This window comes from Asterias amurensis, chromosome 14 (genome assembly GCF_032118995.1).
Source record: "Asterias amurensis chromosome 14, ASM3211899v1".
NCBI lineage: Eukaryota > Metazoa > Echinodermata > Asteroidea > Forcipulatida > Asteriidae > Asterias > Asterias amurensis.
In genome coordinates, this window is record NC_092661.1 from 11583114 (window position 1) to 11607409 (window position 24296).

The window sequence follows — 24296 nt, forward strand, 5'->3', positions numbered from 1 at the left end:
TAAAACCCATAGAGTTATATATAAGAACTAGAGGGCGCACTGGCCTATATACGTGCCCCGGCATGCGCGCAGGTGGCCATTTTCTAAGTTGACAAAACAGCCATCTCACAGCGTGTGTTTGTGCGGCCATTTTGTAAGTTGAACAAACAGCATCGCGTGAGCGTTCAATAAATCAAACTCAAACGTGTATTTCATATTCAACGCGCGTACAGAATGGCGCGCTTGTCATCTTGTGGTCCCGTCGCGTTTGTGCAAGCAGTATCACAAGTGCGCTCTCTAGTTCTTATATATAACTCTATGGTAAAACCAGACATTCTTATTCAGGGCGACATTGTGGGCTTTCCCAAGGTGTTTCCGTATGATCCATTGTGTTAACTTTTCTCTAATAAAAACTCTGTGGGGCTAAGCTCACAATGTAATATTTCTTTATGTATTTCAGTAAAAAAAACCTTGCCTACACTGTAGCTATGGGTACGCCCAGTTGGAAAATAGACCATGTTCTTGTTGTTTACATGTTACAGTCCCTCTTAAGATAGAGTCATGTTTTTGTCAATGTTATGCTGATTGAAAGGCGAAATTGTATGAAAGAAAGATGTAATAAAAGTCACCTTTGAAAGTTTTAGTTGAATACAGCAAAGAACTGTATTATGTAATAGTATTTTTTTAAAGACACTAAACACTTGGTAATTGTCAAAGACCAGTCTTATCACTTGCTGTATCTCAACGTATGCATAAAATAACAAACCTGTGAAAATTTGAGCTCAATTGGTCATCAAAGTTGGGAGATAATAATGGAAGAAAAAAACACTTTTGTCACATGGAGTTGTGGGCTTTCAGATGCTGGATTTTCGAGACCACAAATTCTAAATCTGAGGTCTCGAAATCAAATTCAAAGAAAATTACTTCTTTCTCGAAAACTACGTTACTTCAGAGGGAGCCGTTTCTCACAATGTTTTATTCTATCAACCTCTCCCCATTACTCGCTATCAAGAAAGTTTTGTGCTAATAATTATTTTGAGTAATACCAATAGTGTCCACTGCCTTTAAGACCAGATTATTATTATACGAAGGATGCATTCATCTTAGATGAGAATGCCATGTCTTATTGCTAATAAGTCAGGTGCAATAAATGTTACAACCATCTGTGAACAGCGGAGATGTACTGAATGTATTTAATAATTGACTGCATGCATAATCTGTTGGGATCTATGGTGTTATACTCTGTAGTTCAGAAAGCCAGCTGACTATTATATTCTTTTGGAATTTTGGGAAAAAGGGATAGGTTGGGATAGGAGAGGGGGGCCCTTAGGCTTTATAACAGGTCAGAATAAACCCAGATCATGGATTAGGGATAGACCATGTAATGTGTGACATCACAAGCCCAAGCTATGGCTGCTGTAGCTCTCGGTATCAATTATAAATGTTTGAGTCAGCAAGATGTGTAGGTTGTTTTTTGTCTCTGTGCGAAATTGAAGGTGAACAATTTTGACAAGTTGCATTGTGCATCGATCTACGATTATTGTTAACGCTGATCATTTGATCGGCTCGGTAACAATCATTCGATCGGCTCGGTAACATTTGGTGCCTTATAGGGCAGGGGTTATGTGGTTCTAATAAAAAAACAGGTTTGTAAATTTTGCTCTATGTTTGGAGGTTTATGTTAAATATTTGTTTTTATCTGTTATGCAAGATCACTCCAACCAAGGCTAAAAGCCACTCTTGTTAAAGCCATTGGACACTTTTGGAACAGGAAAAAAAAAAAAAAAGTTCACAGAATTACAAATAACTTACAGGGTTTACAGACGGTAATGGTGAAAGACTTCTCTTGAAATATTATTCCATGAAATGCTTTACTTTTTGAGAAAACATAATCGAGATATCGAGATTTGCGGATTTATTGTCACATGTCATGACACGGCGAAACATGCGGAAACAAGGGTGGGTTTTCCCGTTATTTTCTATGCAGTATGTGGAATAAAGATGTGGGGCTCTTTGCTCTATATCTCGGCAAAGCAAGAGTGTAAAAAGTGTGCATGATGTACTCTCTGGGACCTTTAAATTCACACAGTCATATATGGCCTGCACTATGATAATAGTGTTGGTGAAGATCTTGGTGGTGTATATTCACAAGGTTGGCCGTGCTTGAGGAGGGAAAAACCGATCAGCCATTCTTGTGCAATGGCTAGCAGATGGTTCCTGCCTGAAGAAAGCCACCCTCCCAACCCCTCTCCCCTCCGCTCCCCCCCGATGGCCTGCAACTTATCAAGAACCTTCGTTTAGTTTTGTTATTTCCTTGTGAGGGGAAGGATGCGGACTGTTTTTAGTAGACATGTGGCAGGTCTTTAAGTTGCCAGAATTTTTTCCCATTTTCAGAAATTGTTTCCCCCACAGATTCCATTTAATGTTTGTCTGTTTGTATGGTTAGATGATCTTCCCATCAAGGGAACTTGGCAAACTCCCACAGGGGGATACAAACTGGCAACAGCCAATCTCTCTTATACAAACATTGGGTTAAGGTCTATGATTATGAATTGCACAAATCAAGAAGTTGCGATTCAGTAACTAGACAACAAGATAATAGATGTTAGACAACAATACTTATTCTAGTCATTCTTGAAATCAGTGATACAACCTTGTGATTGCAAGTCCTGGAGTCTATCCACTTGACTACAGAAATGTTACGTGGAATGATTTCGTCCAGTAATCTTGCTTAGCCAAAAAAATAAACTGAACTGATTTTGTACACTCAGTAGCAAATGGTGATTTTTGAGTAGCAACAACTGATACATTTCATGTAGCATTTTCCTCTGGTAAACAGAGGGAACAGTTCGCTGTGTTTATCTCAAACTTTCAAATGCTTGAACCAAAAGTAAAACCACCAAAAAGAAAAATTCAATGACATTGCATACTGCCCTCAATGTCACATGAAATGTAAACTGCAAATCTATATATTTAACATGTACGTATGTCCTGATCCCGTCTGACCCCTCAGGGCACGTACTATACACAGTTATAAATACATCAGATCGAGTCACACTGACATTTTTTCAGGAAGTTATCGAGAAAAATTATGTGATAGTTGAAATCGAAGCCCTCCAGATTGGTTGCGTTGTGTCGGAATAGAAAGAATCACAGCGAAGACAGTGTTATGGACACTATCCACACGGTGTATGATGACCTCCCCAAAATATCGCTATACTTGCACTTTCCCTTTCACTGGCTTGAAAGGTTGGGTTTCGACTATTCAATTCCGAGCGACTGTAATAAAACGCCCCGAGGCAATTTAGACGATTTGATTGGTTGCGATGTAATCATGTGACAAGGCACTAATAGCCAATGGAGTTTAATACGTGGAGTGCAATCTACTTTGATGAACTGAGGTTACGCACGTATTAGTTTGATCTCGGTGTCCAATCATTGTGGTGGATTGACGTTTTATTATCGTTGAAGGATCGCCAGCTTTTTAGTAGTATTTTTGTGAAATTGTGGTGGTTGGGTAAAAAGAACTGAAAGTATTTGTGATTTAGCAGGGGATACTCGCTGCTTTTGGAAGTCTTGCAGAAAAAAAAATCACAGGCTACTCAGTTGGGAATTGGAACAGGGCTCAAATTTGGGGGGAAAATCCACAAGACCTTGGGCTTGTTGCTTAAAATATCTACGGGCCCAGTTTCGGTTTGGGCTAGTTTAGTTTGAAATTGTCATTTGAATCGCCAAATGCAGTACAAAATATGGGCGGCCATGGCCAGCTACAGATACATTTTGATATGATTGTTTAAAAATTATTTCTGGAAAAAAATAAAAGTAGTTCTTCTTTTGCAATATAAGTTCTCATAATGTTCTCTGCCTTCACACTTCCAAATTGTTGACGACTAAAACAAACTGATTTGTAGATTTAATTTCAGTAGTGTAATACTTATTTTGTGTCAGTCACTTTAAGTCGCCAATTTCTGTTTCCTTGAAACTGAAGCTTTCAAAATAATATTGTGGTTAGAATAAATATATATAATTTATGATTTTTTCAGAGTTGTCAGAAATCAATACGAATCTCTTTAGGATGAGCTTTCTCTCCACACGCTTTGTCTGCGTGGCGTCAAATATCACGACCATTATTGTTCAATGAGGAAGTAACAAACTTAAATATCTTGGAGATCGGATCGGTTTAGTACTTCTGGTTTCAGTTGCTGATGAAAGATCGGATGTGTAGTGCCCTAAGCTAGGGAAATAAATTTACAAAAACTACGTTGGATTGTTTGAAGCAGAAGTATCGGCAGTTCTTCCTTTTCAGTTGAATGCATGCAGATGAGGTTTGCCTGCCGTCAACTTACAGGGCCCCAGTCGTAAACTGGCCTGGGCTAAATTTCATAAAGCTACCTAGCAGAAAATACTGCTTAGAAAAAATGTGGTTACAGAAAAGTATATAATTCTTTTAATCTACAAAATTTGAACCTGAGAAATAATATTTTAAGAAGTGTTTCTCAGGCTGTGTATTCCAATGGGAGACTTTGAAACGCTAGGTGGCAGCAGACTTACCAGGTAAATAATGTCCATTGTTTGCGTAGTTCTGAGCACACGCACATTACCAAGAACAATGGATTTTACCTGGTAAGTCTGCTGCCACCAAGCGTCCCGAAAGTCCCCTATTATGAAGTATTCTTCCTGCTCAGAATTTTGGCGATGTCTCAAAACGCTACCACATTTGTGAAGATAATTTTCACAAGTTAATTTTATTCTGTACATCTACTTGTTAATACAATTTAGGATAACACCAATTGAACGATTCCAAAAACCGAAGGGGTAATGCTCCCTTTAATAACACAAAATGTGCATTTTTTTAAATCAATATTTTCTCAGTGGCAAACCGTGTCAGCGTTGTGGTGATATCGGCAAGAAATGAGCGAGTTGGTCACTAAAAGTTAGTGAGATGGGGTGCCATACGATCAGGGGATAACACTCCTTATACAGAAACTAGTGTGGTAACCCTGCCCTAAAGATACATATGTACCATCATCGTGGCAATGCACTCTCAGCAAACCCGGCCCTTCAATCCTAACTCAATTCCACGCTAAGTGTACACTCAAGTATGTTGTTGTATTGCAACACAAACAAGTTTCGCTCTAACGTATAGTCTATTCCATCGATACAACATTTTGTTAGATTGCAAGAAAAATATCTGAAGGAAGGTGGGATAAAATTGATGTAATGGGAGTTCTTGGGGACCAATGTTTTTGTTATTCCTTTTTTGCTTTTATAATAATAGGCCTAATAGCCCTGTATGTTTGTTTTGTTTGGAAAACTTCTATTTTTCTATTTAAACTGTTTTTTTGTTGCTCCTTCGCATATGGAGAAGAAATTTGTTTACTTTAAGAAAATTGTAAATTTCTTTTAGGAATACGATCATGTAAGGGGCCATCATCTGGTAACACATTTGCCCAGCAGAGAAAAGTTTTGCTAAGCCATATTTGGTTACCAGCCAAAATAAGATTTAATGTACATTACTTTGGACTAAACTCTTGCATAACAACAAAACTTGCTACGCAATATTATGGTATGTTCATATGTACAGTATCAGCTTGCACGATTACAAAGGAACTTTGGTTACCAGTCAAAATATAAAATATAATGTACATTTTGGACTTAATTTTTTGCGTTACAACGAAACTTGCTAAGCATAGAGGTATGTTCGTAAAGCTTTGGGCCTATGCTCAGTATCAGCATGCACCTATTAAAAGGGTACTTTGGTTTACCAGCCAAGACAAGATATACTGTAGGCCTACAATGCTTTGGACTAAATTTGTGCTAAACATAAAAACTTGCTGAGCAATGCGCTTATGCTCGTATACATGTTGCTTTATGATATTGGACCTGTGTACATGTACACATAGTTATAACAGCATGCACCTATTAAAAAGTAGTTGTAAGAGGTGTAACGCATCTGACTGACCCGAAAAGAATGATGTTCTCAAATATTTGCATCACCGACGACATCTCAATTTCACGAACATCTGTCGGACAATTTTTTGGATGATATTGAACATACTATCTTGACCTTAAAATCTGAACCGCTTTGGGATGCAACAAAACCCGTTCAATATTAGATTAAAGGGAACGCACCTCGGAGAACTGAACTGTGTTTTCCAACAATTATCCTATATCAGTTACAGAGCACTAGGGCTCAATTTCATTAAGCCTGTAAGCTTAAAAACTCGCTAAGCACAGACAAATTTTGCTTAACAGAAACCGATTACCACTCTTTGCAACTGGTGCCCCAGTCATTTTATGCTTAGCAATAGTTTCTGATTAATAGCTTCATGAAATTTGATCCTTGGCCCAATTTCATGGCTCTGCTTACCGAAAGAATCAGTGCTTACGGAAGCAGGCTAGATTCTATCAAAGGAAAATAGGATAATCTGAGCCCAATTTCATAGCTCTGCTTACCGCGGAGTTCTGTGCTTTACAGTGTGCAATAAGCTCAAAATTCCAAGGTAAGCGGAGTCGTGAAAATGGACCCTCTTGTGGCTTTCCATAAATTACAGAGCCCTAGAAGTGACATGTAAAAACTGTTTTTAACAAGATTGGTATTTTTCGGATTTAAGGCCATATTTTGTCCCAGGATTATGTGATAATCTTCTGTAGCTCTCCTCAAATTACAGAAGACCAGATTATTTTGTTTTTTCAATCTGCTGGCCACGAGATAAATATTTTGAGGATTTGGGGCCAGATTTTATCTCATGGCCATGAGATAATCTGTTGAGGATATCTGGATTATGGGACTCGTGATTAACACTATTTCGGACAAGATCTTTTTCTCGCTATCATTCTCTGGGTGGGAACAAGATCTTATCTTCTGGGAACAAGATAGTATCCCTTGACCAAGGTCTAAAAGATTTGTTACTTGTCTAGTCCCGGCCTCCATACCTTTGTATACCTATTTTTAGTACAAAGTTAACATGTCATATTGAAATACAAAGTAAAAACAGTGCCCCAAAAACTGCTTAGGCACAAAAACTAGCTAAGCAAAACATATTTATGCTTACCAGAATAAGTAGACAAAATAGCATGTCACAGTGACTGGTATCCTGCTTGACAGAAAATGTTTCACTAACATTTCCTGCTGTAACGGCTCTATGAAATTTGTCATACAGCTGCTTAGCAGGAACAGAAGTTACACTAAGCACAACAAATTAAGGTTACCAGATAAAATGCTGTGTCGTATTTGAACAATTTGTTGAACAGTATCCTGCTTATGAGAGCTTGGGTAATTGGTGTGAAAGGTTCACATGTACATAGTTTGTTGGCAGTTAGTTTTTGAGCGATTGAAACTATCAAGCAAGTATTTTCTGTTAAAAACCAACGGTTCTTTTTAGAACCACCCCAACTCTTTTAGAGATAGTCGTTACATGGTGTTACCGCAAACTCTTCTATATCTTATTTCCACCATGCAAAGTTTAAAATCCGACTCGTTAATTTTTCTCTTACAGATTTTTGTCATGCAGATACATGAAAAAAAAAATCTTAGGTTGTTAAAAACAAACATAAATTGATGAAAATACAGCCGACTTTAATAGTTGAGACTGGTAAAAAATGACCTACTTGTGGGGAACTTTGATAACCGGCAGAGATTGTTGTTTTTTTGTCCTTGTTCCTCACATGCCCCGAAGCTCTCTATCCCCAAAAAATAATCGCTTTACTCTTCCAGGCAGGCTCCTCTATGGTAGAGAACATTCTTAGTTCGTGAGTATCCTCACGTTTTATGCAAAAGACCTCAGGGATTGATCTCGAAATTCCTAATTTTCTTCTTCTTCTGATTTTTTTCGCCTCTTTATCTTCGTGTGGTGGTGGAGCAAATCATGTTTGAAGTTGATTCCCGTCTGGTGTTGGAGGTGTTGAAACTTTAGAAGGGGTGGAAGTTTGATTTTAGTTGTCCCCTCAAAAAAATTTAACTTGTCATAGTCGGGCAGTCATGGTGCACTCAAGATTTGATGTTCTGACTCTAGCAAAGAGTTGGTCCAGGCCCTGGTCTTGACACTTGTGTGCAGGGCACAATTTTATAAATCCTGTAAGCATACAAAATTACTAAGCAGATAAAAATCTTGCTCAACAGAAACTGGTTACCAGTGGGCGCCAGTCACAACATTGTAAATGATGGAATTTTGACTTGTAGTTGATTTCTGCTAAGCAATGTTTTTCTGCCCTTACTAAGGTTTTGTGTTTACACAGGCTTTATGAAGTGCCCAGTGAGCCTATACAAAATTGCTTAAAATAATAATTTTCGCTTGATAAAACAAATCATGTACGTGTGTACATCCTCAACATTTCTGCTAAGCATTATTTTTCAGCACTTTTCAAAATTGCTTTAAACAGTTTTCTCCTGGTAAATACCAATCATGCACATCCTGTAAGGGTATAGGAGACGTTTTCAACATTAGGATGGAGGAATCTAGCCCCATCAGCTGCCATTAAAAGCATGCAAGGCAGGTTTTTGATTACACTATTAGACCCAGCAATGTCTCATTCTACATACCATTTGTTCTTGCTACAAGAGAGTGCACTGCACTGTCGTCAGATGATCTGAACAGTCAATTAATCGCATTAGAGTATAAAAAGTACACTAACATGTGCTAAGGGTTTTTTGTTTTGTGATTTGTTTCTTTCCTTTTTGATGGTAATTTTGTTACGGGTTTCGATTTGTTTTCGGGGGAAAGAAAATGGCGAAGGGGTGTTTGACGACAAAGCCGTCGCAAATTGGCTTGGACGGTAAACCCTATAACTGCTTACAGTCATCGTCATGTCCCGGAATGTTGGGAGGTTAAAAGGTTTTTCTGGACGAGAATTTCTCCTCTTCATCCTTAGATAGCCCCTCTAATGATGGGTCGCCATGGAAACTACATTTTATCCTTGTCTGAAATCGGGACTGAAAGTGGCAGAAATGCACGTGGCTGGTTTATTTTAAAGCGTTAAGGGTCGCCGGATTAGCATTGGTTACGGCTCAATAGCATTGTTTGTAACGATTTAAGAGTTGAAAGCCTTCTGTTAGATGATGGGCTTGCAGTGGGAAATTGTCTGTGGGACTCTAGTTTCGGGCATTGCATGCTAGGAACTATTGCAGGGTTCGAGTTATACGAAGTCTGGCGGTCTTGTTTTTTTTTGTAAGTTGAATATAAGAATACCTTACTCAGTGCAGTGAACAGTGTCCCTTGTATAGCAGGCGGCAAAATGCTATACAAAATGTATCTGTTGCTACTAAAGAAATCTTCATTTGCTAGCTACGAATAATATAATAATATTTTGAGTTTATATAGCGCTGTTTCACTCCCGAACGGGTGTCTCAAAGCGCTTCAAATTATTACCCCTGGTCACTGGGCCTTAATTCACTCCTTAAACCATCTCAGCTCCCTGGGGAGTATACAGCCTCGTGCAACAAATGCGCTACTCGGCTAAATCAATCACAAAAAACATCTCTGCCCTCACAGGTCCCCATTTACCCCTGGGTGGAGAGAAGCAATAATAGCTAAGTGTCTTGCTCAGGGACACAAGTGTCACGACCGGGATTCGAACCCACACTCTGCTGAACAGAGTCAGCAGAGCTTGAATTCGGTGCTCTTAATCGCTCGGCCACGACACCCCACGAAATAGTATGCATTCAGTGGGCCCAAAATAAGTTCAGTCTTGGTTTGTGCAATGCAGAATTGCTTGACGAAAGCGTCCCCTGCTGTATAATATCGTGATCAAATGTTGACTTTTTGAATCGGGATAGGGCTGTATGCTTCGTTTTTGAAAGGGCAAGAGCACCAAGACATTTTCTTCTTGGTAAAGGGCACCCTATGATGAAATTGCAAATTTGTACTGGAGCATTTCAAGGGCACCAAGGCAATGACCAGGGGACACAGAGGCAATCGCCTCCGTTGCCTCCGTGAAGTATCAGGCCTGGGATAGAATAACTTTCATTTTTATTTATTAATTAATTATTAATGGAATAAGTCTTTTTTTCACATGTTCAAATAAAAACATCTATTTATTGATAAGCTGTGTCGGGAAGTTTTGTTAGGTCATTTTGATTCTGGTCATATAAAAGTAATTATGGTCCGGTAAACATTTGAGGAACAAGTTCTGCGGTCTTGTGAATTTGTCTTTCCAAATTTGAGTCCTGTAATGGCGGTACAAATGTTTCCAACAACCCAGCATGCATGATATTATTATCGTCAAGTTAGTTTGATAGATCCTTGAAGCCCACTACATGTGCGGACGATTGATCTGTTGTGAAAAAAAAAAAAAAAATCAATGGTCGTGATGACGTTTAATTTCTTTCAATAGGAATAACGCATGTACGTCATTGGTTTCTGCAAAATAGTTCATTCAGTGAACTATTTCCCTCGTGTAGCAGAGCAAAATGCTACATGAAAAGGTATCAGTTGCTAGAATCAGAAGTTGCTACTCAATGTTAGCATTCAGTTTGCAAAATAAGTTCAGTTTAAAGACAGTGGACACTATTGGTAATTACTCAAAATAATTATTAGAATAAAACCTTACTTGGTAACGAGTAATGGGGAGAGGTTGATAGTATAAAACATTGTGAGAAACGGCTCCCTTTGAAGTATTGTAGTTTTCGAGAAAGAGGTAATTTTCCTCGAATTTGATTTTGAGACCTCAGACTTAGAATTCAAGGTCTCAAAATCATGCATCTGAAAGCACACAGCTTCGTCTGACAAGGGTGTTTTTTTCTTTCTTAGTTATCTCACAACTCCGAGGTCCAATCAAGCTCAAAATTTGACAGGTTTGTTATTTTATGCATATGTTGAGATACACCAAGTGAGAAGACTGGTCTTTGACAATTACCAATAGTGTCCAGTGTCTTTAAACTTCTTGCTCTGCGAAAACCATCCCTTGATTTATGCATGTATTTCTACACTCTAGTTTATGAACAAACCATTCAGGCAACCAGTGGAAGTTGCGCCAGATGAGGCAGTCATAGTTTCTAGAGAACTCTGAAAAACTGTTCTTTGACAAAAGTGTTTCAAGTACAAATTTTAAGTACAAGTTTCTACATCTGCCAGCCAAGCCTGGTGTCTTCAGTTCTTTTCTAGGTATTTTTCCATGTTTTTTGGGCCTATTTTTCTTAAAAAAATGATATTGTTTGTTCTTGTACAATGTAGATCTGTGGATTTGCAATTTGTTTATGTTTTTTGTAATGTTTGCTGATAAATAAAATGAAATGAAATTAATATTTCTTAACGCCATTATACACTTTCGGTACAGAAAAAAAGAAAAAAGTTCACAGATTTACAAATAACTTACAGGGTTTACGGAAGGTAATGGTGAAAGATTTCTCTTGAAATCTTATTCCATGAAATGGTTTACTTTTTGAGAAAACATTAAAACAATATCAATTCTCGACAGCGAGAATTACAAATTTATTTTGAACACATGTCATGACACGAAGAACTGTGCAGAAACAAGGGTGGGTTTTCCATGTTATTTTGAGCCTAAATTTTCACAGGTTTGTTATTTTATATAGATGTTGTGATACATGAAGTGTGGGCCTTGGACAATACTGTTTTACCGAAAGTGTCCAATGATATTTGAATAAAAACTGCCTCTGTCATACAACAGCTAAGTATCAAGTCTGCATGCACCATGCATTGATACTGCTAAGTATATTGTTTTACAGTAAGGTCATTCTCGATATTAAAATGCACTATAAAGTGATGTCAACCTTTGCTCAGTAAAGCCTATTAATGTCTCTAGTGGGCTGTAATAGGATTGACTAATTAATAGAAATATCAAATAACCTCAGCGAGATTGCTGGATTAAAATAACAATGTACTTATTGGACATGCGATGCAATACAGGATACATGTTAGGCCAAATAAAAAAAACAAAAACATGTTTAGCATCTAAGCCCGCCTCGTTTTTGGAGGCCGCCTCCTTTTTTTTGTTGAAAAAAAGGGAGAAAGAATACATTTAAGCAATATCAGAAAAAAAATAACCCAGCCGGTTGTCTTTAAAATAGTGTCGAGTGGCCTCTAAAGGCAGTGGACACTATTGGTAATTACTCAACATAATTATTATCATAAAACCTTTCTTGATTACAAGTAATGGGGAGAGGTTGATAGTATAAAACATTGTGAGAAACAGCTCCCTCTGAAGTGACTTAGTTTTTGAGAAAGAAGTCATTTTCCACGAATTTGATTTCGAGACCTCGGATTTAGAAGTTGAGGTCTCAAAATCAACCATCTGAAAGCACACAACTTCGTGTGACAAGGGTGTTTTTTCTTTCATTATTATCTCGCAACTTCGATGACTGATTGAGCTCAAATTTTCACAGGTTTGTTATATCTTGCATATGTTGAAATACAGCCAGTGTGAAGACTGGTTTTTGACAATTACCAATAGGTAGGATTTGAAACTTTGCATGGTGGAAATTTGATACAGAGGTTTGCGGTAACGCAATAGTGTCCACTTTTTTTTTTTTTTAAGAGAAAAAACCCCTCCTCCTTCCTTTTTTCAAAAAGGCAGGGCGCTAAACTGTTTTTTATTTTATTTGGCCTTATATATTTAAAACGTGTAGTGCTGCCACTTCATATAGTACAGTCAACTGTGGTTGGGGAACAATGCTATCATTTGCGTTGGTAGAGGAAGTAATGATGTTGATGATATTAATATCAAACAAACGGTTGCGTTTTTTTCTACCCATCAGTAACAATTGTCATTATGTAAATGAAATGAGGTGTGTTTGATCATTGCGGAATTCCTCCATGGTTTGAAGATCGCTTGTTAAAATATAACACTAATAGTCTTTGTGTAAATAAGCGTGGGCACATTTTGCTTGTCAAGGCAAATTTTGGCCCGTTATTGTGTAAATCCTATATAAATAATAGAATTTAATTTCCCGAAGGAGTTCCCCACAGTTTTGGGGAAAACAACTACTGCACAGGACTGACATGCAGCAGGGACCACCGGGACTATTTTCCCCATTTTGTTCTATTTTGTACATGTATACTGTAAAAATTGTAAAACTGACCCGTGAAAATATCATTTCAAAAGGGGGTTAGAGTTTTGAAGATATTGTCGAAAATCTGGAGCGGGTTTTGTCCTCGCAGGAATAATAATCAGCAACTGGTTAGAAACGTTTCAGAAATGTTTTTAAATCCCTCTCTCTAAAACTACATTCCTTTGAAGGAATTGTTTCTCGAAATTTAATACATTATCAGCAGAGGCACTTCTATAGGACCTTTACATTTATACTTTATACAAGAGTATTAAAGCCGTTATACACTTTCGGTACAGAAAAAAAAAAAAAATTCACAGATTTACAAATAACTTACAGGGTTTACAGAAGGTAGTGGTGAAATACTTCTCTTGAAATATTAGTTCATGAAATGCTTTGCTTTTTGAGAAAACAGTAAAACAATATCAATTCTCGTTAACGAGAATTACGGATTTATTTTAAGCACATGTCATGACACGGCGAAACGCACGGATACAAGGGTGGGTTTTCCCGTTATTTTCTCCCGACTACGATGACCGATTAAGCCCAAATTTTCACAGGTTTGTTATTTGATATAGAAGTTGTGATACACGAAGTGTGGGCCTTGGACAATACTGTTTACCGAAAGGGTCCAATGGCTTTAAAGGCAGTGGACACTATTGGTAATTACTCAAAATAATTATTAGCATAAAACCTTACTTGGTAACGAGTAATGGGGAAAAGTTGATAGTATAAAACACTGTGAGAAACGGCTCTCTCTAAATCCAGTGTAATCAAACGTTTGACAACTACCAATAGTGTCCAGTGTCTTGAAGGGGCACCAAGGCAAAGACAGTGCAGCCTTGACTTCATCAAAACCAAGCAAGAATCTTGGCAGAAGTTTGTGAGAGTCTGATACAGGTAAATACAAATATGACAGTTGCACAAGTCATTATGGTCTTGAATTTATTTCTTGTCCTGAACCTGTAAAAATTCATTTCAAAAGATGGTACAGTTTTGAAGATATTGTTGAAAATCTGGAGCGGTTTTTTCCTCGCAGAAAGAATGATCTGTAATTGGAATACACAATCTAAGAAACGTTTCATGCAGCAGAAAGTTGCCCCCAAATTCTTCTTACAAAGTTGCATTTCTCATGATAACTAACAATGGTTTAGTCCTTCGCAGAACATTAAACTAAAAGAAATCTCACTGCCCTTTTTTTTTTCAAACAAATTATCACATCGGGCGAGAAAAAGCCATGAGGGATTTGGTCTTTGATTCGAAACTATCATGACTGAGATCCACTACATACACGCTGTGTTCGTGTTCCATTAAATACCCTAGAAGAAAAACACCTCCCTCCAAAACCCCCCCCCCCCTCCCCCATCATGACAAGTTTTATAGAGCAGCATACTTGGCGCCGAATGCGGAATTAGGAAATGATGATGTCAACTCTTATTGATCAACCGCTGGATGAAGGCCTCATTATGATAATTTCCAAATATCTAGTTACCAGTTCATTATTAGAGATGTTAAATTTGCATCGAGGATAAAGAATAATAATTTTGGGTTTACCCTTACTCAGTACTTTCCCGAGTCCTGAGAAAAAATATCACAGGCATGTTACTCGGGTGGGATTCGAACCCAGAGCAGTGTCTTACCAACTAGACTAGTTCATTGTTATCGGATTTTATTACACATCCGAGCAACAATTACAGGATTATTAAACAGATGGTCATGTTCTATTAATAGGGAGAGGCTGAGGCGGGATTTGAACCGGGGTAAAAAGAGGTGACAGGCAGGGAAGAAATCTTCCTGATTGTTTGGCCGTGTCTGAATTGGTGGCTACGGCTTAGAAATCAGACACGAATCCACGGAGTCTTAGACAAACGTGTCAATACGCGCGCATGCATATCCGCGTTTTGTGGTTACTCGGGTGTACTGACTACTACTGTTGGTGCAGTCTGGTGCGCCGATAATGCGCTGATTGCACAACTGCTGGGAAGTTTGTCTGACTCCCCGGTATTTTTGTAAAAGTGACTTCATTACTGCCAAGAGCTGTTCATCCAACACCGTTTACCTGTACATGTGTTCTACGCTAGTCTGCTTTCTTTAACAACAAAGAAAGTGAATGTTCAATGTGTTGTGGAGAGATTTTGTTTGACATAAAAAAGAGACAAGTTCCAGTGTGTATGTTTAGTGTTGCTCAATGCATGGTGGTTGTAATCCACCCTGTTTTTTTATATCTCATATTGTTCCTTGTAGTCTGCTTTTCGCAATGACAGTCACAGCGAATGTTGTGTATCATTCATTCACACTCAATTGCTTGCGACGTAATAGGCCTGTCTATTTGCTTTCCTAACCAGGATGGATTATTTTTGATTTGAGTCATTTGCTGAGTTTCATATAGAAGGAATTCATCCAGCCTCCCTCCCCACAAATCTATATTGCCAATTATGAGTTGGGTTTTTAATTGAAATGGTTCTTATTAATAGTCTGTCTGTTGTGTGAAGTCATGAGTCATTGCTTTGTGCAATTAGCAGGAGTCTGGGTGTCCCAAGGTATACAATTCAACTGTTTCAATTTTCCTCTCTTATGTTACAAAATGTTGATGGGACATAGGGGATGGGGGGGGGGTGGGGACTAGGAGGGGGACAAGAAGGTTTTTAACCACATTGATGTTAAATATGTAACATACTTTGTCTTCTGGAAATGAGGGGGATCATTTTCCACTGAGGTTGAGCATGACTCATGTATGTAAAAACAACGTAGGTGTACCGACTACTTCACATTTAGCTGTATTAGCAAGTCCAATAAGTTGCATAGAAAATGTGTAAGGTTCCTTTTTTTTCCGTTGTAGAGTCACCGAAAGTACTTATTGTATGATAATGCTCGGTCAAAGGGTTTAATTTTAAAAACTGTGACTAAAGTTTCACTGAAGAGACCTTTAGTCATTATCTTAAAACAAACTTGAATTTTTTATTCTGCTTGGTTGATCCATGGCGTCGTCAGTCTGATTATATACCATATTGTATGGTCCATTTTGTGCTCCGTGTACTGCCCTGTTTTAACTGCACGTATTGCGCTTTTTTGAGCTACACGTTAAGTTTGGTTTAAGATTAAATCGTTATCTTACACAACCTTAAAATGGATCCAGTTTGAGTGGTCCTGCTTTTGCTTTATTATACTCTTTCTAAAGAATTTCCGTGTGGGGGAGGGGGTTCCAGGTTGAACAGAGACTTCCCTTTTGGGGTCCATTGTGTAAAATAACCCACAAGGGCACTCCCGTAAGCCCACTCGCACTCATGGAATACGGACAAATAAAGTACATCTGCATCATATATTTGAACAATGGGAGAACAAAGAGCTGTCCAAAATATGACTTCATTTTAGAGGGAAATATTTCACAGAATTTTGTTTCTAGTATGAACTTTAGAATTAGTACGTTTTTCAGACTAAAATTAAACAATGATGTTTTTTATCCTGACCATTTAAATTACCAAATAAAACACAATTGAGGACACCATCAGAAAACATATTAAATTCCCTGCATGATATTATGAATAACTAAGCATGCCACAGAGTGATTTTTTATTAGACAACAATTGCCTCCCGCTTCGTTGACTCATATTTTTTATCATCCCATTAAATTTACAATAAAAGCCACTTTAGTTTAATGTGATTACGTAGGTGTTATTTTATCACTGTAATTTGTTTAAAAATAAACATTATTGTAAACAATACTCTTGCTATAAGTGTCAGGGGTAAGTCACCCATTCCCGGCTAATACACCACCATATGGCAGTAACGCTAACAACAATTAGTGTCTTCATTCATTGTCTCTAAATCCCTCACGCCAATAAATGACAAACATTCGCTTTCTATTAAAACAAATACTTGTCTGCATTACCGAGACATCAATGCGTCTTGCTTTTTTTTTTTTTATCCTTCCCTTACCCGCCCGCCTGGCCGCCGCAGCCCCGCGAACAATAGCCCCTTATCATCCAGTATTGTATTTCTGTCCAACGCCGAAGATAAATTTACCCCGATCCTAATCCAATTGGGTGAATCATCCGAAATAACCATCAAAGCATGATTGACTCAACTTCTCTTGTCTCCTCCACCAACACTGGATGAGAGCCAACCCAGACTTAGGGAACCCGTTAATACAGCTCCTTGTCATGTTGGACTTGCTGGACTCGGGGCGGCGTCGATCTAATAATCGAGCCTCCGTCCGTAACCGTACACACATCGGTTGGGGCTGCAAGGCTTTCGTAACAAGTGTAATGGCTAATTTCTAATGGTAATGCACCGTCCGTGTAATACATTCAATCAATATTAAACTGGTTACACAGATTGGCATTAGCGGCGCTATGTTTTCATTGAAGGGGGGCTAGAGCACAAATTGACGTCAATTTTTTTTCTTTTTTCCTTTTTTTTTTTTACCCCTTCTCCTGGTTTATCATAATTGGGCCGTGGACTTATGCACATCTTGTCGTGGACCATTACTCTAATCAGATTGGTGGGTGGTGTGTAAACCATTCTGTAACCACAAAGAGTGCGGTTGGGCAAAATGTTCGATGGAATTATTAGATTTTGATGCGTGATTTCACAAGAAATGCTGTTTGAGAGGGCGAGACGAGAGGACTTATAAAAAAATAAAAAAATAACATCACAAGTCATTGCACCCGAATATGTGATCGAGACATTCATTTAAAAAACATCACATTTATATTGGTTCAGCCATCTGAAGTTTTTTGTTTCTCGAGCCAATTAGCAGAACCAATGTGAGGCGTTCAGGAAAAAATTAGTCTGGCCCCCTGCTGTATTATGAACATCAGCATTGTTGTGGAAGTCTTGGAATGTGACAGAGGTGGTTGTGGCATATTGACCCAAATATCCTTGACCCAATTTCATGAGGCAGTTAGGCAAACAAGACTGCTAAGCAAATTCATATATGCTAAGCAAAATGTGGGTCTAGTCACTACAATGTCAACTTAATGGACATTTATCTGATGACCAGTTTCTGCTACGCAATTTTTTCTTTGCTTAGCAAGTTTTTGTGCCTACAGGCTTTATGAAATTGGCAGGATACCAGTTACAGATTGTAGATATGACATGGTATTTTGGCTGGTAACCTTATTCTAGCAAGCATAGTTTTGTTGTGCTTATTAAGCGGCCCTAAGCTCAGCGAGGGCGCTGTTTGTGATTGCGGCTGTTTTAAAGCAACGTCTATGATTTTAAGGGAGAGCTCTGGTTTTCGCTGTCTTACTGTCATTTCTTCCAAATGGTCTATTGCATTTGAGGTTTACGTTCTAGAAAACAATTTGTAGTGAAGTTGACAAAACCCCTAATGATGTTTTTGAGGAAAAGTTTTTCAAATTCAGTAACAAAAGGTTAAATATTACATTGTACACTGTCCAAAGATCACTGGCTAGTTTAAATGAAACTAAAACTCAGAGAGACAGCAGGTAGGAATTTTCCAAGAAATTTCAGAAAACCCTTGAACGATTTTAAAAAGAGATCTCTTTTGTGGGGGAAAAGGAAGTATTTTTGAGGTTTTATTTGTGAAACTGAATTGGTTTAAAAACAGCTACTGTTCAGGTATCTGGCCATTTGAAACTGGAAGTTGGTGCTGAAGTGAAATGTTTGTCACAGAATCAAACGTATGTTGTGGAGCCAAATGTATGCAATGGAATCAAATGTGAGTAAAGTAAACAAATGCAGGTAAAGGAACCCAGGGGTTTCCTTTAACTCTATTTTTTTTATTTACCAGCCGGACGAGTCAACACAAATTTTGGGTCGCCTGAAATTTTGTTCACTTGCCCACATGTATTAATAATAATAATTATAATAATAATAATAAACTACAGCATTTATAAGGTGCACTTTACTGAAAAAGAGGAACATTCAAAGGCGCCGGTCAAGTTTTGTCAGATGTTGGAAAGCAAGCAAGAACAAGTGTGTTTTGAGTTTCTGCTGGAAGAGAGTGATGTTGTGTATTTGTCTGAGGTATTCCGGAAGTGAGTTCCAGAGTCTAGGTGCTATGTTGGAGTAAGCCCTGGCCCCGTAACTGGCCAGGCGAGTTCGAGGAACATGGAGCGTATTGTTAATAGATACTAGACCTGCCGTCGATTTCACCAAACTCCTCCTAACTTAGGATTAATCTTAGGACTTAGGACGGGTTCAGTTCCGTATCCAAATACGTAGGACGAATTGAACCCATCCTAAGTTAGGACGGGTTACCTGTCCTAACTCGAGTTAGGATTAAGCGTTTTGTTTCGATAAAGCGTTTCGTGAAATCGGCCGCAGATCTAGTGCGTTCTACCAACTGATATCAAGCCCTGTGTGTATCTAATCCAACTCGTTTAAATTTTTTAGACTCGTTCATTTTCTGACAACTTCACACCTGTAAGTGAAAACTTTGTTAGAATTTTATCTTTTTGATAGTCACAAAAAAACAGTACTTTGTTTTTACAGCTTGCATACCGCAATATACATTGTACACTGCCACCTTAGTTAAAGGGTCTGTATACATCTGGTAACTTAAGACACACTTGTTCACTTAAACTTTCTTTGGGTTTCATTATGTTTTGTTTAATCTTCCTTTTTCTATTGTATAATGTTTTCATTTTGTGTAGGTGCCTTGATCGGTTTTCTGGAAAAGTGCGCATTATAAATTTATGTTATTATTATTATTAAATGTTATGTGAAGAAGCTTTGGATTGTATAATGCATTTGAGAAACATTTCACTTCAATAATATGGCCATGGAAACAAAAATTAACTTTTTATCCCCATAACTTTAATACCAGATTGTGTATTCCTTGAGAGATTGTTCTTCCTGCTTAGACATATTCGTCCCAGAGTTTCGGCGATATTCCAACATCGCAACCACCTTTTGAAGTAAAATTGTCACAGGTTATTTTAAATGTATGCAACTACATTCGTAGTGAAACAATCGAATGATTTCAAAACCAAAATGGGTACACAATGCCTTTAACACACGCAGGTGTGTGCATGTATAGACAGGACCCCGTCAGGTCAGAAAATTAACCCCGGAAACAATGTGTAGAGAGAGACAGCTGGGCCAGATTTTTCCCGAGTTTGGTACGCCTAATGTGATTTGTTTGGAGGGGAACGGGACCAATTGCCCTTGAGTGCTGTGGCCTTGCACCCGGCCCGTTCGCTTAAATTAGATTCCACCAAATACAACCTGCCTGTCAGGCAAATTTACTGCGTTTAAAAGACAATTTAAAAAGAGAACCCAGGACCGATTTCAGCATGGGTGGTTTTAGGCAAGATGGAAATTATGCTTAGCAGAGAAAATAATTTGGTAAGCGGATGTGGAGTCCTTTTACAACGCCCCCCCCCCCCAGTTTCTTATGTGACTCACTGAGGCAATAATATAAAGTCTTAGAGATCACTAATAATTTTTGCTGAGCAGGGCGCAATTTCATGGCTCTGCTTACCGCCAAACTCTGCGCTTAAAAACAATCAAAACAAAACAACCAAAATCACCAAAACCAATTGGTGCAAATTAGTCTGAGCTTGATTTGGCAAAATTAATACTTTTATGGCAATGTCAATGATTTTTAAAATTTGTATAATGGAAACATATGGAGGAAGAGTGAGTGGTCGTTTTAACTTTAACTTTTAAAGACAGTAAGCTTTTAGATCTTTAACATCACTTTGTAGTCAACGTTTTGGTCATCTTGTCCCTCTACCATGGTTGTGTTACCACTGCACAATTTTAACCAAGTCTTAACGTGTGCAAATCCATTTTAATAATATGTCTTGTAATATTTTGATAGCAGTCTGGATGAACAAACGTTTTGATGACAGTTTTTTTTCAGACTTGACGGTAATTACTAGACAGCCCCTCTTCAACCTTGTAAAGATTTTAACAAAGTTTAAATTAATGCAGTTATTAGAAGTACTTTCACAAATCCAAACATGTACTTCTTGAACCCTTTTAATTTCTATCAACACTTAAACTTGGCATCAAGTTTTCATGATGATGTACAAATACTCAGACAGTATTTTTGTTTCCGGTGACACACAGGCGAGACGAAAAAACTGCTGATTTTACAGGGGGTTGTAGAAACAGAAAATCTGCTGAGAATGAACAAGTGGAGTTTTTCCCTCCTTCCCTCTCTCTTCGGAAAGTACTAATTAGGCCTTGACATCAAGCGGGCCATGAGGAGCCTGTATTTATACACGGCTTCCTCCATGGGGCCACCCCGTGCACAATCGATGACTTTATTAAATTTTCCTTACACGGTTCAGAAAATATCTCGGGGAGTCATCAGTAGAAGACCTCTCCCCCCCTCCAAAAAAAAAAAAAAGAATAAAAAAAAGAAGACTGGTCTACACATCCCCTTGTTGCATACCTGCGGGATGTTGTCGGGGGGAAGTGTTAAGCGTGGCGCACTGGCACAATTTGCACACCTCTGATTTGCCAGTGGAGTGAACACGGGGGATAAGACTGGAACGATACAGTGCGGTCGTGGGAAAGATCGACTTAAAAGTGTGTACCGATTGATTCGGTTATGTCTGAAGCCTAGTTTAGTTGACTGCGTTTTTTGGATAGACCTTAAAAAAAAAAAAGAAGGGCGTTATGAGGGCTGAGAGATAGTGAGGATTTCAGGTACAATTGTTTTGATAGATGATCAAGTTGAAGTTTTGTGGCTACCTATCAGGGATACAATTTATTTTGGGTTTACCCTTTCACCGATTTGTGTTAGCACTGAATACTCACTACCCTCCTGAGTTCTGTGAACGAAATCAAAGGCGTTACTCGGGTGGGTTTAAAATGCACAACCATCTCAAGCAAATCTGCCAAATCAAATTGTGTACAACCCTCCTGCTATATACATGTAAGTGTGTTTCTGGACACACCAACCCCATACCTCATTATACCACAATAGCATTTTGAGGCACACTCATTGTGAGGCACACTCATACTGATGTAGATAGTAGAGCCATAGCCCAAAGTGCTTCAATGAAAGTGGTTAACTGGAAAAAGCATTGCTCACCATCTCTGCCAAGTCTGCCAAACCAAAACCTCCTACTACAAGTGTGTTTCTTGAGACAGCCATCCCCATACCCTCGCTATGCCTCAACAGCGGCATTTTGAGGCACACATGCTGAAGTAGAGAGCAGAAGCATAGCCCAAAGTGTTGCCAGTACAGCTCAAGCTGTATTTGGACCAGTGTTGCAAGAGAAAAAAGGTCGCTGACCTTGGTTCTTATTCTGCAGTGGCACTGTTCGAACTACAAAGACAGGAAAGTGTGGGATTGGTTACTTCACAGTGTTAGTCATATATGGATGTTTTCGAGGCACCTTGGAATATGCACCTTTAAGGAGAGGGTTAAAATCTTAACACAGGTTTCTGTCCGTCAAATGTTTCCCACTTAAAAGTATGTCTACAAGACATTTTTCAATAAAAATCCTTCAATGATCATGATGATCAACACAAGTTAATGCTTGTGAACTGTCGCCAACTACCTAGCACTCTAAATTACAGTTGGTGAGTATAGATCATCATGACAACCATGAGTCTCTCACTCATGTACTAAGTGATACAAAAATTAATGTCCAGCCGTGTCTGTGGGATGACAGACTGATTTTTCTTCTTCAAGCCCCCCCCCCCCCCCAAGCACACAACTTCGTGTGACAAGGATGTTTTTTTTTTCTTTCATTATTATCTCGCAACTTCGACGACCTATTGAGCTCAAATTTTTACAGGTTTGTTATTTTATGCATATGTTGAGATACACCTACTGTGAAGACAGTTACCAATAGTCTCCAGTGTCTTTAACGCAATCCAAATTTATATAGAGACACAGTTCACATTGTCATATCAGGAGTCTTTATCCTCGAAATAAAAGCTTCTCTCATAAATGGTGGACAAAATATAAAATACAAAACTTAAGTGTCTACAGTTACCGCTGTTTTTTTTTTAATGAGATAATTCCATATTTGAAAAAAGAAAACTTTATAAAAAGCGTAAAAGGTAGACCACGTTATCAGATCTGTCACTACAGATTACCGCAATGGATAAATTATGGCAGACCGCGTGCCGATAATTTGGCAATTTCCATCGTATTGTGGGTTCAACTGTTGGTTCTATTCTCTTTTTTTTCCCCTGATCTAATTAGAGCTTCACGGACGTAATCCGAGGAGCTGAGTTTTATCATTCGGAATACGACCCAACCCAAAGGGGGAAGAACAATGCACCGGGAACGACAGAGAAACGTTTTTAATAACCAGCACCCGATAAATTCCCCCCTCGGGCGAAACTCGTAGGACCACTACTCCATTAAACGCTTTTGAAAACAAAGGTTTTGTGTTATCGTCGAATCATCCCCGTTTGTCATCGAAAGCAAAGAAAAGAATGCAAGAATGTTCCGAAAGCTTCTAGTTAAAATGCAATTCCATTGGAAATTACCCCTGAGGTTTAGAAAAAAAATTTTATTTTATTTTATTGTCTTTGCTCAAAATGCCGAAATGCGATTTGGAGGGAAGATGTTTAATGTAACATTATCTGGGCAATTGTGGTATCATATTGTATTCAGAAGGCTGTCAGAAACCTGTCAATTTTAACTCAGGTTTTGAAATTGTTTCATGTCTAGTCACTTTAGCCTAGGGACATGTTCTCTACTGTTGCCTGATTAATACTTCTACTTCTTTTCGGAGAGGGCTGGTTCAATGTTTTGGGGGTTATTTGTGGAGATCTGTCGGTCAAGACGGGATTTGTAGACGGGGAAACAATGGGGGCTTGTGGAGGGCGGCATGGCTTGGGATTGATACAGCATCTCTCTGATTAAGAGATGGTAGGAGGAGCAAGCCTTTGTTTCAGGATCTTTTCATAATCTACTGAGGTTTGTGGACACACATAATTTGAGTTGTGGTGATTCTGAGAAGAAACAGTGGTTTAAGGCATGACACTGCTAAGTTCAACATCAGGGCCCAAAAACCTGCTAAGCACAAAAAATACTACTCAGTAGAAACTGCTAAGCAGCCGGGAGTCCATCAAGTTTACATTGTTGTGACTGGCACCCCACTCATTTTTCGCTAATAGCAAAATACAATTGTCAAGTAGAATTTTCTGCTTAAGTAAAGAGCTTTATGAAATTAGGCCCAGCAGCAGATTTCACGAAATGCTAAAATTAATCCTATCTCGAGTTAGGACGAGTAGGATGGGTTCAATGCGTCCTAACGTCTATGGATTTGGAATTTGACTCGCCCTAAGTCCTAAGATTAATCCTAAGCAAGGAAGAGTTTGGTGAAATCATCGGCTGGCCATCAACTATTTTTGTATCTTGTTA

The 24296-nt window shown here is 38.5% G+C and overlaps 1 protein-coding gene across 5 annotated transcripts in view; it reads left to right on the plus strand.

Moving 5' to 3' along the window:
• The window catches only part of LOC139946843 (SAM and SH3 domain-containing protein 1-like), a 183919-nt gene that overhangs the window by 17319 nt on the left and 142304 nt on the right, over positions 1–24296 (plus strand). The window lies entirely within an intron of this gene.